The following is an 18,037-nucleotide window of genomic DNA, read 5'->3' as shown; positions in this document are numbered from 1 at the left end:
CAAAAACAAAACCTAGATGTGAGAAGGTTGACATACTGATATTTGGTTGAGTGCTATTGGGGAGATGTTAAGAGATTGAAATCAGGAATGTGATGGAGGCTGAGTGTGAGATGTGGGCAGTAGGAGGGAAGGACAGAAATAGGTGGAGGACTTTCATTTGCACATTCAAATTGATCCAATTCTGACTTAAGGTATCTGACAACTATGCCTAAAACCAGGGTCGTCATCAAATGGTACGTAACATATCCAGCACAGTTTGGCTACACCCAGGAATGTGAATAGGTTTTACAAACAAAAAAAAATGGGAGTAGCATTTAAAATTTGGTTCCCCCTGCATGTTGAAGTCCAAACTATGGACCAGCATGTTGGATAAGTCCCGCCATGCAAACTAAGTTTGATACCTCTGCTATAGAACTTTCAATTTTAAAAATCCCTTTTCATTTTCCACTCCCTTAAGCATAAATAAAAAAAGATAAAAATGACTTATGTACAGAATTCAATAATGCCTAGAGTGACGTTCGGCAGAAATGCACTTCATCTGTTCCACACAAGAACAGGCTTGTGATTAAAATCCCAAGTTCCCCTAAGGTTTGGCAAGTTTATTTCAACTATGTTTTCCAACAACAAATTATTTTTACACCTCAACCTTTACCAGTCGATGATCTAGTGTAGCTTATTACATATCTTGATGAGAAAATAACACCATGCAAGATTAATTTACTGGAATTACACAGGAACATAAGTCAAACCCCTGGAAAATACAAACCTGTATTTTCTCGTGTTGGTCTAATGTTAGAACTGTCACAGCTATATTTATGAACAGACTCTTTTGCCAATTTAATGCTTAAAGCACTTTAAAACTTTTACAGCAATGAGATCTGGTTATGCAGAACTAAGTAAAACTAAGTAATATTAAGCATTTGGAGGCTTAATTAACGACCGTCTTTATTTGCATGCTTTGTTATGTCTTAAGAAAATAATACATCAATGATGAGATTTAACGACTTGTCCATCAAAGCTCAGCTCTTTAACATCCAAATTTCAGAGCATGGTATTCACCAGCTCTTTTTTAACATACACATATTCTTAGCTTTACCACTCTGTATATTAAGTAAATACAATTCTTCGGAGGTTCTTTTGCAAAATGCTTTCTCCAGTTATGTCTCTGGTCCTATTTCTCTGCTCACTATGCAATCATAACTTGAATTGACTTTGTATCATTTAAATTGTATACACAGAGCTCTAATATTCCTACATGTAGCAACTATCATGGCAATTCATTAGAACTATAAAAGCCCAATAAAAGGCTTGAACATAAATTGGCAGAACTGCATCCAAAACCGAAGATAATTTTACTTATAAAACACTGCTCTATAAATTGACAAAACACAGTGGTTTACAATCAAGAACTGCACGTATGTTCTATGCTCTATATATACCTGGCAAACGTCCCCAGTGTATCTGTAATGTAACTGATGTTAAAAGCTAACATATTATATACTCACAGATATGCAACTTCAAAGGCTACATGAACTAATAAGGCATTATTGAGAGGGCCTGAATCTCTAGTTTCTTAAAATGTAACCCACTTGTTCTTACCTGATGTACAGTATCACACCTAAGCAATAATATGTCCAAATAATACAGCTTCAGCTAAATAGGAGCAACCTATGCAAGTAAATTCAATGTTAACTACGTTTAACTGTACGTGTAATCTAAAATAAACACAATGCTTCATCTTGGGAGCCAGACTTCTATGAACACACTCCTCCTGTTCTTTCGTGCACTTGCTGCCAAGCAATCTAATACACCTCATCATGTGACCTGTTGCCATGGTTGCTGTGAATCCAGCTGTTCATGTTAGAGAAAACTAAACAAACTTTTTTTAAACTTAATCCTGTAAAACAAAGCTATAGCTCTTTTTCTGTGGAAGTCAATTGCCTTTAGAAACTACTTTATACAGCAAATTATAATTTAAACCAAATGAAAACCGGAATCTATTGGTAACAATACAAGAGGAAAGAAGTGTCAAAATGAATAATTATCACTTTGTGTAAAGATACTCAAACAATTTGTCTTTTGAACTCCTGCTTTCAACTTTTAAGAGTGACAATACTCTAGGTTTTACATGTCTCCTGGCTAAACGATCCAAATCTATGGGTAGTATATGCAGGAGATCATTCTTCTAAATCCTGTAGCCATTCTCCTTCATGTTTAAATTTTGCCCTCCTGATAAATTACCTTGTGGAAGCATTCAGTGTCCTTTTGGCGTGAACAGTCTGGACTAGAAGCTATCAAGTGAAACAGCCTGTTTTCCAAATGTCTGGCAGATGCGCTAAGGTAACATTCAAAATTCTATGCCCTCTCCTCTGGCAAATTATGATGCGAGTGCATTTAATAAGACACAGATTTCACAACCTCTCGACCTGATTAAATCTACAGCAGGAAAGTCATTGGATAGCTTTACTGCCACACTCACAATTCAGGCCCTTAAATGGTAATTAAAGGACTTCATCACACTGCCAATGCAATTAATCCAGCAGCAGACAGGAATTTGCCATGCAGGAAGTACAATACTTAAACCCTAGTCTGTTTGCTTGCAGTCTCCTGGGAGGGAGTTCAAAGGCTTGCAGTGCCTGGTTATGGGACCCTGTATTTGGAAGGGTTCTGCTGTAAGGCATTTCCCTGTTCTTGCTGTCAACCATCCCTTCCCCCACAACTTCTTTCCAACATGATTATCTTTGTACAATCCAATCTCACATGGGTGTCAATGTGATCAGTAGTCAATGCCTACCAGTGATATTGCTGAGCGCAGAAGAGCTGTCAATCCCTGATTGACCAGAATCCCTAACTTCTAAGTCTTTGATCCTTGATGAAGGCCTTTTGCTGTCTAATGTGCCTGAGTGGCCTACAATAAAGTGCACATCTAAATACTTCTTAAATGTATGAGGCTTTCTGCCTCTATCACCCTTACAGGTAGTCAGTTCCAAATTCCCAAGATCCTCAGGTTAAAAATATTTCCTCACATTCTCTCGTAAGCCTCCCATTCCCTAACCTTCAATCTATACCTGTCATCATTGATCCCTCCTTCAAAAGTAAAATTACTTCCATCTATCCCATCTTTGCCACTCATAATTTATATGTCTCAATCATGTAACCCCCAATCTCCCTGTTCCAAGGAAAACAACCCCAGTCACTCCAATCTCTCTTTATAACTAAACCCGAAGCCAGGTAACATTCTGGTAAATCTCCTCTGGACCCTTAGTGCAATCACATTTGTCCTCTATTGTGATTTTCAACACTGCACACAATACTCTAGCTGTGACCTAATGAATGTTTTAGCATAACTTCCCTGCTCTTAAGCTCTATGCATCAGCTAATAACGTAACCCATAAGTCTTCTTGAGATTTCCTAAAATGAGGTGGTGGGTGGTCTCATCAGCTGTCTATCTATGGCAGCCAAGACTCCACTGGCCTCAAAGTTATTCCATGATTCCATCCATGATCCAGCTATGTATTCTGTGCCAAGTGGCATATTTACAATCGCTACATCCTGGCTGATGCTTGGCAGTCCCTTCTTATTTTTACAAGTGGCATGGTGGCTCAGTGGTTAGCACTGCCACCTCACTGCACCAGGATCCCAGGTATGATTCCACTCTCAGGGGATTGTCTGTGTGGAGTTTGCACATTCTCCCAGTGTATGCATGTCTTTCCTCTGGGAACTCCAGTTTCCTCCCACAGTCCACATATGCGCAGATTAGGTGGATTGGCCATGGGAAATGCAGGGTTTCAGGGATAGGGTAGTGTGGGATGCTCTTCAGAACATTGGTGTGAACTCGATAGGTCAAATGACCTTCTTCCGCACTGTAGGAATTCTATGATTCTACAGAAGCAATGGCCCGTGGCTAAGATGTGGAGGTGATGTTAGTGAGGTATCAGGAAAAAGACTCTACTGGGTAGAAATTAGTCTGGGGCCTGATTTCAAACCTATGGATTATTCCAGTGTATTAGGATACAGCTGTAACAAGAAGCCTGAGAACCAATTTCTATTGATTGGCATACTCAGAACAAAGAGGCAGCACTCCTAAGTGCAACTTCCAATGTAGTGAAAATATTTTAGGATTGCATACTTCACCAACAATAATCTTGAGATGAGAACTCGGGGGGAGCGAAGTGAACTTTTATGAAGAAGGGAAAATCCCAAAGCCTGTGAATTTGTGCAAATCCTTGTACTACGGGCTCAGAAATAAAGATTTTGAAGATAAATAAAATCAAACCCCTCACTGCCAGTCATAGGAAACTCTGACAAAATCCGAGGCTAGCTGCTCCTGCATCTGCACTGCTCCCCGTTTTCTTTGCGACTAATTTTGTAAAGGGGGATTCAAGAGGCCTTAAAACTGTCATTAACATATTAAGGGGCCTGTAGTGATTGGAGGAGAAAGTGAGGACTGCAGATGCTGGAGATCAGAGCAGCATTCCTGAAGAAGGGCTCATGCCCGAAACGTTGATTCTCCTGCTCCTTGGATGCTGCCTGACCTGCTGCGCTTTTCCAGCAATACATTTTCATCTCTGTAGTGATTGGAACAAGGTCAACCAGTTGTACCTCAGACTATGAGTTCCCTGATTGGGGGTCTTAACCTGGTCCATTTAGAGACTCCTGGCTGACAGATATAAATAAGAGTGTCGGAGGTTCTGTTTACTCGAGGAGTCAGTTCTAAGAGAGCTGGATTAGTGTCATGTACTTTGCACATGTAAATAAAGGATGTCTTGGAAATGGAGTGCCAGCCTTTATGGAGTTATTTCAGGGCCAAGCATCTGTTTTTTGGCATGAGCCCATGAAGCCCAAAATATAAACTGTTGGGTTTAGCAGTTAGGCTAATTTGTACATAGTTTGACTCACTACTGAATATGTATGCTGTCCATCAATTTGCTTTCCCAGAGAATAATTAATTCTTCTTCCAATGTCTGGGCACACTTCATCAAGACTAACCTTTCTTCTAAAAGGCTGTCACAAAGACAGAATCTCTGAGCCAAAATGATATAATGATTTTTAATTTAGTATGTAATTAAATAAGAAGAATAAAGTACGTGGATACTTTCAGTGTAAGAATGCAACAACAGTCCAAGTATTGAAGAATAATCAAATTCTTCATTTTATTTTATTTCTAGCCTTTAAACATCATTCATACTGACCATTTTGTTGCACAGACAGTTCTACTCTAAATCCCCTTTCAGTTACAAAATGCCTATTCTAACAACACACTAATTTCAACAAAAATTGGAGCACACAGTAGGCCAATGGAAATTAGATATCCAATCATTTTGAACTCTTCTTCTTTGAGCAATCTGTTATACTTTGAAATGTTGGGTGTGGCTAAGCTTTATTTTCTGGTGATGACAACTTCCTGGACCAAAACTGCTCACCTTGATGGATTTTTGTTTTTTTCTGTTTTAACAAAGTTTTTACTTCTGAATAATATATTACATCTCAAGCTACAACTGTGATGATAACCAGGAGAGGAAAAAAAATCTTTTTAACAGCAAGATAGAGCCCTCACAAAAAACCACAAACAATATATAAATTGTTCAGCATTAACAAACTGACAAACACAAGTTCTTCCTTGTTCCAATGTTTGGGAATAAAATAGGAAGTTATATATGAGAGTCTACTTTTGATAATCAAAATTTCTGTGCTCAAAATTCTTGAATTATCCAGCAGCTTCCAACAAGGAGTGCAATGTTAAGGTAAGAGCACTTAAAGTAAGAGGACAGTGCAGCTGAAAGTTTAACAAGTATGGAATCCAACTACTTGTACGGAGGAGTGGAAATACCCATGTCTGTCACAGTGTATTAAACACTGGGCCAGATTTTTGTAGATTTGGGATGACTTTGCAAACCTTGAAAAACAGTAAAAGTGAAGTTGTCTTTGATGTGGTGACTGAATAGAAATTTATTTATTTTTACGAATGAACCAACATACGAATTAGGAGCAGGAATATTCCAATCAGCCTCTCCACCATTCCATAAGATCATGGCTACTCTCTTGCAACCTCATATCCACATTCCTGCTGACACCTTATAACCTTTCAATCCCTTCCTTAACAAGAATCTGCCTCAAAAATATTCAAGGACTCTGCTGTCACCATTTAAAGAAGAGCATTCAAAACATTCATGAAACTCAAGAGAAACGAAAAAAAAATGCCTAGTCCCTGATTGAAACTTCATTTTTTTTTGCCTTTTCCCCAAAACCTTCAATTACCTTCCAAATTAAGTTAAAAATTACACAACACCAAATTATAGTCCAACAGGTTTATTTGGAAGCACTAGCTTTTGGAGCGCTGCTCCTTCATCAGGTAGTTGTGGAGCAGGACCATCAAACACAGAATTTATCGCAAAAGATTACACTGTCTTTTAGAATGGGTTACAGGTTTCGGGTTAATAATATGTAAATCCCAGAACTTATTTTCAGTCACATTCTCGAGATAACTTAAGGTTTCATAAAAAAAAGTGACATCTCAGTTCAAACAATGCATTAAAAGTATGAGGTTAGAGTCTACCTGTATCCCAATCTTGATCAGACTGTTCCTATTTCCAAAGTATGAATTTATAAAATATTACATGGATTGACTGCCTGCAGATTATGCACATTTTGAGCAAAATAGAATATATCTGCAAATGCAAATTAACCCCATAGTTTTATATACGTGTGTGCGTGCACGAGAGAGAGAGAGTGAGTGAGTGAGTGAGCGTGTATATACTTTGGAAATAGAATTATCTGACTCAAGATTGGGCTACAGACAGACTCTAACCTCACACCTTTAAGGTATTGTCTGAGCTGAGATGTCATCCTTTTTTTATAAAACCTTAAGTTATCTTGAGAACGTGGCTTAAAAGAAGTTCTAGGATTTACATATTAATGAAACAAAACCTGCAACCCATCTAAAAGACAGTGTAATCTTTTGCTATAAATTCTGTGTTTGATGGTCCTGCTCCACAATTACTTGATGAAGGAGCAGCGCTCCGAACGCTAGTGCTTCCAAATAAACCTGTTGGGACCATAATTTGGTGTTGTGTAATTTTTAACTTAATTCGGAAGGGAACTGAAGGTTTTGGGGAAAAGGCAAAAAAAAAAATGGAGTTTCAATCAGGGACTAGGCGTTTTTTTGTTTCTCTTGAGTTTCATGAATGTTTTGAATTCTCTTCTTTAAATGGTGACAGCAGCAATCTAAGTTTGTTCAATATATCATTTCTGTTGCATGACACTAATTTTTTGCTATAAATTCTGTGCCTTATGGTCTTGCTCCAAGGCACCTGATGAAGGAGCAGTGCTCTGAAAGCTAGTGCTTCCAAATAAACCTGTTGGACTATAGCCCAGTGTTGTGCGATTTTTAACTCTGTCCACCCCAGTCCAGCATCAGTTCCTCACACCATGGCTTCCTAATTAAGAATCAGCCATGAGGATACTGAATAATCATGTCTCAAAAGACCTCTGAGAGAGCAGAGGTGCAGGTAGTGAAGAGGTTAATGCTAATCAAGTGACCAAAAGGGGTAGGAAATATGACTAGAAGAGTGAAATTGAAGTTAGAACTAGATGAAGTAACCCTGGTAAAAGTTCAAAGCTGAAGGCTTTTTATAGAATGCATGCAGCAGTTGTAACAAGATACATGAGTTGACAGCACAAATAGAAATATGTAAATATGACTAGATAGCTATTATGGAGACATGGTTGTAAGGACAGCAGATAGGAAACTCAATAATCAAAAGTATTTAATGGTCCAAAATTCAAAAAGGAAAAGGTAGGATAGCATTGTAAATAATGGAAAGTATCAGTGTGGTGGTGAGTAATGATATTGGTGCAAAAGATCGTAATGTGGAATCAGTTTGAGTGGAAATAAGGAATAGCAAGAGAAAGAAGTCACAAATTTGAATGGTCTATAGGCCCCTGAAGAGCTGACTCACTGTGGAGAAAGTATACATTGAGAAATAATGGAGGCAGGTAAGAAGAACCTACATTATCATAGGCAATTTTGATCTGCATATTAATTGGACAAATCAGATGGGCAAGTGTAACATGAAAGATGAATTTGTCAGCTGCATCAGGGAATGTTTCTTCACAATATATTGCAGAACTTCCCTAGGAACAAGTTATGATTTACTTAGAAGTGTGTATTGAGGTAGGTTTAAAAAAAGATCTGAGTGTTATGGATCTTCTAAAGGGTCATGATCACAATGTTGTAGAATTCCAAACTCAATTTGAGACAGTGCAACTCAAATCTCAAACCAGTGTCCACAACTTAAATAAGGGCAATTACAGAGGTATGAAGAAAGGCTTGTCCAAAGAAGGCCTGGAAAATAGAATAAGTTAAGAATCAGTGGATGAACAAGTGGCAGACATTTAAGCACACATTAGATCACTCAAAACCAAAATTTATTCCGGTCAAAAGGTAGGACGAGATAAAAAGATGATCCACCCATGGTTAACAAAAATGATCAAGAACAGCATCTAATCAAAAACTAAGGCATACAAAGCAGTGCAAACTAGTGGTAGGCCAAGAGCTTGGGAATGTTTTAGGAACCAGCAGCAGATGACCAAAAACCTAATAAGCATGAAGAAAATTGATTTATGAAAGTAAATTGACAAGAAATATAAAGACAAACAGCAAGGGCTTCTACAGGTATATAAAGAGAGAGTAGCAAAAGTAATTTTGGGGCCCTTGAGGGATGTAACTGGAGAACTGATAAAGGGGAACAGGGAAATGACAGGCAGTATAAGTCAATAATTTGCATATTTAAAGAATTTACTCAAGTTCTTCGAGGATATATCAAGCAGAGCTGGTAAAAGGAAATTGGTAGATGTAGTGTATTTGAATTTCTAGCAGACATTCAATAAGATGCCAAACCACAGGTTACTGCTTAAGATGGGAGCTTATGGTATTGGTTGAAATATACTAGCATGGATTGAGGACTGATTAACACACAGAAAACAGAGAGCCAGGATTAATAGCTCTTTTTCAGGCTGCAAAGACCAGGTTTGGTCAATGTATTTAAGAAAGGAGAGACTGGATAGGAGACAGTTAAAAAGAGGTTCATTAATTCCTGGGATGAAGCAGTTGACTTATCAAAACGATTTGAACGGTCATCCATTAGAATTTATAAGAATGAGGGGTGATTGTATTGAAACATACAAGATTTTGAGGGGCTTGATAGGGTAGATGTTGAGAAGATGCTTTACCCAGGTCGTGAAATCTTGAACTAGGTACATATTTATAGAATACTAATATTAATGAGATGCTGAGAATTTTTTTCTTTCACAGGTTGGTAGATATCTGGAATGATCTACCTCAGAACGTTGTATAAGGCTAGAGTCTATTGAAATTACTTAAGAACCTGTTAGATATAGTTTTGAAATATTGAGGAGTTGAGGACGACGAGGAGCTGGCATGAAGAAGGAGTTGAAGCCCAGAACAGATCAGCTGTGAACTTATAGAATGGCAGAGCAGATTTGATGAGACATATATCCTGCTTCTTTCTTATTTTCTAACTCTAGGCTTTTCTTTGCATAGTGCCATAAGATTGTAGCCTTGAACAATACAGTATATGGTTATGATAGATGATGCCAACTAATAAAAATCAGCAATCATAGACCGAGATATGTTCAAATATTAGATATACTCATTTGAGTCACTGTAAAAGCCTTTTCCAATTTCTTTGTTCAATGAGATTTTAAAGGAACTCAGACAAACATAAAATTACACTTTCAGGTAATGTGTTATTTATAATTATATAAGTCATAACTTATAGTTAGCAGTTTTTTCCACATTCCACAATGAACTATCTTTCTTGACGATCCCAATGTTTTTCTATCCAGAAACACAAAAAGCTTCCTTAAAATATGTCATTGCCTCAGTTCCCAAGGCAATCCAAACAATGATAATTGCATTGAGCAGATTCAGAAGACTAGGTTGCAGCATAGCATGCTAATGATGCATGCAACAAGAAAGCAAACAGAAGTATTTCATTTCCCAACCAAAAGTAAGTGGATGTGTTTAAACTCAAGTATTTTTGTACCCATGCAATACTTTTTTTGACAGAAAGTTTAGGTGGTGAGTTACTGTGGACCTTGTAGAATGCGTCTAGTCCATTCATGTTAGCGATTGGATTAAATATGGTGTAGGCCAATACAGAAATTGGAATTGTATAATTGATCTCAATATTTTTGTGTTGAAAATAATGAGGAATGTATAACAAACAATCAATCCAATATCGCTTGCTTTTTGCTATAATTGAAATTTAAAACTAGTTTGCTTTGACTACTTCACATCACAAACCCAAGGCTCAGAAGATGCCGATGTTGTATCTCTTGGCTACAGTAAGACCCCAAACAGTAATTATAAAATTTTCACATTTTAGGTAAAGCTACTTGAGAGGGTTGTTCACACACATTAGACCTTATCCAAGTACAAGCCACATTTTCAGAAGAGAAAGGAAAGAAAACTTCCAGGATTAAGATCTAAAATTAAGAACTGGAACGATCAGCTCTGGTTATATTTCCCCTTGGGGATAATGAAGAGTTAAATTATCAAGTTGAAATAAATCCTTTGTGCTCTGACTTCAGTTTTCCAAATTTTAATTTGAAATTTTACTTTTCTGCAATACTGGAAATCTGAAATAAAAACAGAGTATACTAGAAATATTCAGCAGGTCTGGCAGCATCTGGAGAGAGAGTGGAGAGATATCGTGTTCAGGTTGTAGGTCGATGGCTTTCACTGTTCTGATTAAATATCATCAACCTGAAATCTCAACTCAGTTTCCCTCTCCACAGAGTGTGTCATGCCAGGCTAATATTTTGAGTTTTATTTGCTTTCTTGACAAACTTACTTTGTACTCTTTAAATTGGCTTCTTTTACATTTACTGTTAATAAAACTCACCATAAATGTTATATAAATAGACAGAAAATCAGTGTACAGTTTAAATAGAGGGAGACTGCTAAAGTCAGTGCTAGAGACAAATCTGGATATCCTGGTACACAAGTCAGATATTATAAAATGATTAGGAAAACAAATGGAGTTTGGTGCTTATTGCAAAGGCAATAGAACATAAAAGTAGCAAAGCTTTATTGCAGTTATACAGGGCCTTGGTGAGATCACATCAGCAGTACTACAGCGTACAGCATTAGCCTACTTATTTGAGTAAGGATATAAATATGTCAGTGAGGGCTGTTGCAGCACTGTGGTATTGAACCTACCTCTGGGCCCGAGGCTCTGGGTTCAAGTACCACCTGGCCGAGGCATGTGTCAGAACATGTCTGAACAGGTTGATTAAACATATCTGAGATTGTTGGAGATTTGAAATAAGAGCTTCCCTAACACTTGCTAAGTAGGTAGCAGTCTCAAAAATGGGAAAAGAAGTAAACCATTTGGCCCTTCAAACCTGCTTTGCCATTCATTATGATCAATGCTGATCATCCAACTTAGTAGTACATTCTCACTTTCACCCCATACCCTTTGATCCCTCCAATCCTGAGAACTATACCTATCTCCTTCTTGAAAACATGCAGTGGTTTGGCTTCAACTGTTTTGTATGGCAGATAATTCCACAGGTTCACCACTCTCTGAGTGAAGAAATATCTCCTCATCTCAGGTCTAAATGTACCTGCACTCTTAGAGTGCTGTCCCTGGTTCTGGATAGACCAGTCATTGGGAATATCATTCCTGAATTTACTTTAGTGACTTTTGTTAGAATTTTTAGGTTTGTGTGAGATTCACCTTCATTATTCTAAACTCCAGGGAATATAGTCCTAACCAGTGCAGTATATCTCCATACATCAATCCTGCTATTCCAAGAATCAGTCCAGTAAGCCTTTGTTGCACGTGCTCCATGGCCAGAACATCCTTCTTCAGACAGGGAGAGCAAAACTGCACACAATAATCTGTGCGTGGTCTCACCAAAGCCCTATACAATTGCAGCAAGATATCTTTGCACCTGTAGTCAAATCCCCTCACTATGAAAGCCAATAGATCACTTATCTTCTTCACCAAATGCTGCACCTGCAGCTTTATTCTCAGTGATTGCTATACAAGGACACCCAGGTTTTGTTGCACCTCCCCCATTTCTTCTCTTTCACCAATCAGATAATAATCCACTTTCCAACTTACCTCACATTTATCCATATATATTTAATATGATAACGATAGTGTCACTGGACTAGTAATTCAGGACCCCAGGCTAATCTTCTGGGGACTCTTGTGGTGCAGTGGCAGTGTCCCGACCTGAGCCCAGTTCATGTCCCAATTGTAATAATATCTCTGAACAAGATGTTGAGAAAATACCTATACAGGTCGTTCTGTTATAACTCGCATTTTATTAATGTGAATTTGCTGTAACACGATTGATAAATTGGGGACACTGTTTCAACAGCACGAACTTTTAAAACGTGTGTTCACTGTAACTCGATTACATCCCTAACACTTTAAGCGCAACTTCTAAAGCACTATTTTTCTATAAGGCGGTGCTGCACAAGAACACAACCATCGTGTTATTGAAGAACTGACTTAAATGTGTTAGAAGCAGTTCAGAGCAGTTTCACTCAGTTCATTCATAGGCTGAAGGAAACATCTTGAACAAAGGTTGAAATGTTGGGTGAATGGAGTTTTGAGAAATGAAAGTTGATTTTACTGAAACATTCAAGTCCTGCAGAAATTTGATAATATGGGTATCATGACAATGCCCTCTTGTGGGAGACATTAGAACTAGTTTAACAAGACAACTCCCTTTCAAGATGGAGTTGAGGAGATTTTTTCTTTGTCAGAGGGTTACTTGGCTTGGCAATACTCTTACCAAAAATAAGTTGTGGCTTGGTTATAGAATTTATTCAAACTTAGTTGGATAGATTTTTGACAAAGACCTCAAGGGTTATCAGAAGCACTCAGGGATAAAGAGCTTAGACCACAATGAAATCAGTCATGAACTTATTAAATGGCAGAGCAAGCTCGATGGGCTGAATGGCCTAATTCTGTTCTTAATTCCTTTGTTCCCATTGCTGCTGAATGATATAGGTAGAAAGCACAAATGCAACAGTCCACAGTTGAAGGAATCAGAAAGCATCAAGAACATTTGAAATATGTTGACAGTATTTGAAGAGTAGAATTTCAGACAGTTGTCTGCTTCTTGGTTTGATTTTCAAACTATATATATTATAATTATATTTATTCATTATTTGCGAATGACTTCGTAGCAACTATTTGTTTTAATCTGAGAATCTTTCATTTTACTGTAATAATTATTTTTCTGTTGTTGATACTCATAACATATTACTAAACTTGGATTTGTTTATTAGTAGATTGGTAGCAAAAAGTGTTTGAAAAATTCAAATATTAGTTTCACATTCCAGCTTTCCAATAATTAGAAGAAAGAGAGAACCTTGGTATTTGTAAATGGAAGTATTAAACCATGAGAAAACTTCTTTGAGATAAGTAAGTATTTTACTATTTCCCATGAGATATTTTCATAATTGACTTTCTCTCAGTTGAAATGCAGCATGTCTGTTGAGGTCTGTTGCAGTTTCAGCAAGACAAGGAGAAAACACCCTAAAACCCAAAAGTTTGAGTTTGTATTTGATTATTTCTTCCCTTTAGGCCCCAAACAAGCTTAGCCAAGTGCTCCAGCTCTGCTCCTAGACGTGCATTAAATACAGTGGAACCCCCCTATCTGCGGATTTGATTTCCGTGGTCTACCATGGCCCAAAAATATTACATGGAACTTGCCAGAAATCATTTCAGGGGCCTGACAGGGAGGTAAGTTTCCCATTTAAATGATAGGGTTCGCTACTATCCACGGTTTCGGACATCCGTGGTATGTCTTGGAACAAAGGGACACCTGTATTCTGTCTGTTTTCTAAACCTGGGTCATCCTCCTCCACATTCAGGCAACATTCCCATTAACAAATTCACGTACACTTTGCTGCTCACCACTTAAGGCCCTACTCCTTAGACCAGGAGCACATGACAAGATATTGGATTAGTGGTGCTGGGAGAGCACAGCAGTTCTGGCAGCATCCAACGAGCAGCGAAATCAACTTTTCGGGCAAAAGCCCTTCATCAGGAATAAAGGCAGTGAGCCTGAAGCATGGAGAGATAAGCTAGAGGAGGGTGGGGATGGGGAGAGAGTAGCATAGAGTACAATGGGTGAGTGGGGGAGGAGATGAAGGTGATAGGTCAAGGAGAAGAGGGTGGAGTAGATAGGTGGAAAAGAAGATAGGCAGGTCGGACAAGTCAAGGAGACAGTAACTGAGCTGGAAGTTTGAAACTAGGATGAGGTGGGGGAAGGGGAAATGAGGAAGCTGTTGAAGTCCACATTGATGCCTTGGGGTTGAAGTGTTCCGAGGCGGAAGATGAGGCGTTCTTCCTCCAGGCGTCTGGTGGTAAGGGAGCGGTGGTGAAGGAGGCCCAGGACCTCCATGTCCTCGGCAGAGTGGGAGGGGGAGTTGAAATGTTGGGCCACGGGGCGGTTTGGTTGATTGGTGCGGGTGTCTCGGAGATGTTCCCTAAAGCACTCTGCTAGGAGGCGCCCAGTCTCCCCAATGTAGAGGAGACCACATTGGGAGTAACTGATACAATAAATGATATTGGTGGATGTGCAGGTGAAACTTTGATGGATGTGGAAGGCTCCTTTGGGGCGTTGGATAGAGGTGAGGGAGGAGGTGTGGGCACAGGTTTTACAGTTCCTGCGGTGGCAGGGGAAAGTGCCAGAATGGGAGGGTGGGTTGTAGGGGGGTGTGGACCTGACCAGGTAGTCACGGAGGGAACGGTCTTTGCGGAAGGCTGAAAGAGGTGGGGAGGGAAATATATCCCTGGTGGTGGGGTCTTTTTGGAGGTGGCGGAAATGTCGGTGGATGATTTGGTTGATGCGAAGGTTTGTAGGGTGGAAGGTGAGCACCAGGGGCGTTCTGTCCTTGTTACAGTTGGAGGGGTGGGGTCTGAGGGCGGAGGTGCGGGATGTGGACGAGATGCATTGGAGGGCATCTTTAACCACATGGGAAGGGAAATTGCGGTCTCTAAAGAAGGAGGCCATCTGGTGTGCCCTATGGTGGAACTGGTCCTCCTGGGAGCAGATACGGCGGAGGCGGAGAAATTGGGAATACGGGATGGCATTTTTGGGAAGAGGTGGGAAGAGGTGTAATCCAGGTAGCTATGGGAGTCAGTGGGTTTGTAAAAAATGTCAGTGTCAAGTCGGTCGTCACTAATGGAGATGGAGAGGTCCAGGAAGGGGAGCGAGGTGTCAGAGATAGTCCAGGTAAATTTAAGGTCAGGGTGGAATGTGTTGGTGAAGTTGATGAATTGCTCAACCTCCTCGCGGGAGCACGAGGTGGCGCCAATGCAGTCATCAATGTAGCGGAGGAAGAGGTGGGGAGTGGTGCTGGTGTAATTACGGAAGATCAACTGTTCTACATAGCCAACAAAGAGACAGGCATATCTGGGGCCCATACGTGTGCCCATGGCTACGCCTTTGGTCTGGAGGAAGTGGGAGGATTCACCCTCTCCTCCTTGACCTATCACCTTCATCTCCTCCCCCACTCACCCATTGTACTCTATGCTACTCTCTCCCCATCCCCACCCTCCTCTAGCTTATCTCTCCATGCTTCAGGCTCACTGCCTTTATTCCTGATGAAGGGCTTTTGCCCAAAACGTTGATTTCGCTGCTCGTTGGATGCTGCCTGAACTGCTGTGCTCTCCCAGCACCACTAATCCAATAGTTGGTTTTCAGCATCTGCAGTCATTGTTTTTACGCACATGACAGGATGCCAAGTGGAGCAAATTAAACACCCTGTGTCCTGTGGGGGCACATGTGGGAATAAAACAGGAATAAGCTTAGAAAGTGATGAAATGAAAGACTGGTTACAATTATTAGAAAACAAAATCTGGAAGGTAACTCTCAAGAATATGATTCTTAAGGACCAGAACAACCATAAGTAGGGGTCTCGTACTTCAGTTATACAGAGTCTTGGTGAGACTGTACCTGAAGTGTTGCACACAATTTTGGTCTCCTCACTTAAAAGAGGATACGTGTGCTCTAGAGGGAGTGCAACTGAGGTTAACTAGGCTGACACTGGGGATGACAGACCTATGCTATGAGGAGAGATTGGGCCTGTATTCACTAGAGGTGAGAAGGATGAGAAAGGATTTTATAGAAATGTATAAAATTCTATCAGGGTTGAACATACTAGATACAGTGAGGATATTTTCACTGGATTGGGGAGTCTAGAACCAGGTGACATAGTTTCAGGGTATTGGGTTGATGATGTGATGAGGAAATATTCACTCAAAAAGATAGCAAATCTGTGGAATTCTCTACTATAGAAGACTGTGGAGGCCAATTCTTTAAATATATTCAAAAAAGAGATATATAAATTTCTAATTTTAATGGTATCAAGGCACCTGGGGAGAACAAGATAACAGATCAGCCATAATCATGTTGAATGGCAGTGCAGACTGGAAGGGCCAAATGGTCTACTACTGCTGCTAGTTTCCAAAATAAAGTGTGGGGCTTCCCACTGACCATACTCATCAAAAGAAGGCAATATCATTTTAAAGAGCTAAACAGAAGCCTGAAAGATCAAGTAAAAGAAGTGTGGCATAAAATGGAGTTGTAAGTTAATTCAGACCAAATTACATCAAATCAGTTAAAATAAATTTTAAATTAATTGAGTTTAAACTTCATCAGCTGTTTTGTGGAAACTGTCAAGAGTATTGTCTTAGTCAATAGATTAATAGACCGTTAATATTGCCACAATAGCACCATCTCCCTAAGGGATGGAAGATTGAAGCTATAGATTGAATGAAAACAAAGATGAGAATTTTAAAATTGAGGCATTGCTTAACTGGAACCAAGGTAGGTCAGTTTATATATGGGTGACAGTTGAACAGGACTGTTCAACTGTTGGGATACAGGCAGCTGATTGTTGGACGCACACAAGTTTATGAATGATTCAGTAAGAATTGTTGAATTTGCTTAATAAAACATTCAACTTGCAAGTAGTCATTACACATCCAAAATAAGCGCCATGAACTCCAATCACAAATGCCAGCATTTACTGTCCATCCCTAATTGTCCCTAACAAGATAATGGTGACTCCCTCATGAACCACTGAAATGGCAGTATATTTCCAAGTCAGGGACATATATGACTTGGAGCTAGTGGCAGTTCCATCCATCTGCCAGACCTGTCCTTCAAGATGGTAGAGGTTGCCAGTCTCTTGAGGTGCTGGTTAAAGAAACTTTGTGTTGTTGTAGTGCAACTTGTTTTATTCTGAATGCTGTTGAGGTTCTCAAGTATTGATACGACATCCATTCAGGAAAGTGGAGATTATTCTATCACAGTCCTAATTTTTACGTTATAAGTAGTGGGAAGGCTTTGGGGAGTCAAGAGTTACTCAACACAATATTAAGAATCTCACATACTGTTGTAACTACAGTTCTTTTGCAACTGTTCCAGCTAGGTTTCTAGATTATGGTGACCTGCAGCATGTTGCTGGTGGAGGATTCATCAATGGAAATAATTGACACCAAGGGACTAATTCGTCTCGCCATTCTTGGAGATGACATTGCCTGGCATTTGTATGGCATAAATCTTAGTTTCCATGATCATATCAAGCCAATTGTAGCAGATGATGTCTTTAAGGAACCAAGGAGAGCATTCCTACTCCTTTTGGCTCACAAACATTGTTATGAAAACACTTACATGATTGGTCCAACTGGTTTCAATTCTATTTTGTTGCCAGCATTTCTGCATCTGCCTGGTCATTGTCAAATTTAAACCAGGTTCCAACTGTATTGCATGAATTTGATGTTACAGAGTTGCTCCACTTTTTAGGAGTGGCCCACAGGCACACCAGGCAACCCACTACTGTTTAAATGGTGACAAACAAGTCTGTAGTATATGGGACTTGCATTACATCATTCTTTATTTTTAACAGCTCCCAACCCTCTACCGTCAATCACAAGGAGCTTAAAACTCCCCCTGTAGTTTTTGTAGCACATGC

The 18,037-nt window shown here is 39.5% G+C and overlaps 1 protein-coding gene across 19 annotated transcripts in view; it reads right to left on the bottom strand.

The window, feature by feature from the left end:
- dtna (dystrobrevin, alpha) overlaps positions 1-18,037 on the bottom strand; it is a 302,593-nt gene that overhangs the window by 189,057 nt on the left and 95,499 nt on the right. Inside the window, exon 1 of one of the 19 annotated variants that reach the window (XM_072570464.1) lies at positions 1,600-1,774. The exons of the other annotated variants lie outside the window; for them this stretch is intronic. The gene's annotated coding sequence lies outside the window, so the exon portion shown is untranslated. Of the gene's footprint in view, positions 1-1,599; positions 1,775-18,037 lie in introns of those variants that run through there. 19 annotated transcript variants of the gene reach the window in all.

Source organism: Chiloscyllium punctatum, chromosome 5, assembly GCF_047496795.1.
Source record: "Chiloscyllium punctatum isolate Juve2018m chromosome 5, sChiPun1.3, whole genome shotgun sequence".
NCBI lineage: Eukaryota > Metazoa > Chordata > Chondrichthyes > Orectolobiformes > Hemiscylliidae > Chiloscyllium > Chiloscyllium punctatum.
Note: the sequence above shows the minus strand (reverse complement) of the source record. Positions and strands in the feature narration are given on the sequence as shown.